Consider the following 1,353-nt stretch of genomic DNA (forward strand, 5'->3'; position numbering starts at 1 on the left):
GCTCTTTTGCTTTGTCTAACTGTCAGGTGGCCCCTGTTACCAAAAGCTATTTGGATGCAACCAAAAAATCCTACTATGTGAGCTGTGGCAACAGTCTGCTGGTGCAGTTTGAATCTGTTGTGAATGGCACTGATAGCATTGGTTTCAATCCCCTGGCTTCCTCTACTTTCACTCTCTCATGCCCAGCTCCCAGGCCTCAGGCCCATAGGCCTGACAAAGGGAAGTGGGGCCCTGTTGTTGCCACTAGGATAAGCAACAGGATCAAGAGAGATGGAAAAAATTCTATAGCTACGGCTCAAGAGATTAAAAAAGTGCAAAACCTGGAAGTATCCAAAGGTAGCACTGCAGCTCTTTCTCTTAATTCCTTTGCTTGCTTAGATATTGATCTGCTTTTACATAATGCTAATTTGGCTGGCTTGAGACTTGGGAATTATCCTAGTAGTTGTAACAATAATATTGATTATATTAAACATATTGAACTTGAGAGGTTGGCGAAATTCCATAAAGACAACCCTGAAATGTTCCTCCCTCCTAGCACTGATGCTGATGGAGAGGTTTCTTTTAGTAACAATAATGATACTGGAAAACATCCTTCCCCTAGCACTGAAATATATTTAGATAGGGAGGAACGATAGTTTCCTTGGTTGGAGGTATCCCACCAAAGAAACAAAAAAGTGTCATTTAGGAGTAGGAAATCTAAATAATTTTCTATGATTGGCGCCTTCTGGAATATTAGAGGCCTCAATGGCTCTGCTAAGAATTCTAGAGTGCAAGAGCTTATAAAAGCTTGTAGCCCTGACTTTATTTGTTTATCTGAGACTAAAAAGCCAACTTCACCATCCCACAACTAGATGCCATAGATTCTAGGAGTGGTTTTGTGTGAAACTGGCTACCTGCTGCTGGCACTGCAGGTGGTATCCTAGTAGGTGTTAAAGAGGATTGCTTTGACATTTTACAATGTGATATAGGCACCTTTTGCATCTCTTGTATTTTGAAGTTTAAACATAATAATACTAGATGGAGATTGATATCTGTATATGGTTCTGCTTATGATGAGTTCAAACTAGACTTTCTTAATGAACCCAATAGTGTTCTTGCTGGTTGGTCAGGCGCTACTCTTGTGGGGGGTGACTTTAATCTGGTTAGGTATACTAGTGAGAAGAATACTGGTAATATTAATCAACATTGGGCCGATCTGTTTAATGATTGGATCAACAAATTTGGGCTCATTGAGATCAAAAATGCTGGGAGGAGATATACTTGGGCTAATAATCAAGACAACTTGATTATGGCCACTTTAGATAGAGTTTTTGTTTCTGTAGATTGGGATGGGATTTTCCCTGGGGCCTCTAT

Source organism: Triticum dicoccoides, chromosome 3A, assembly GCF_002162155.2.
Source record: "Triticum dicoccoides isolate Atlit2015 ecotype Zavitan chromosome 3A, WEW_v2.0, whole genome shotgun sequence".
Classification (NCBI taxonomy): Eukaryota; Viridiplantae; Streptophyta; class Magnoliopsida; order Poales; family Poaceae; genus Triticum; species Triticum dicoccoides.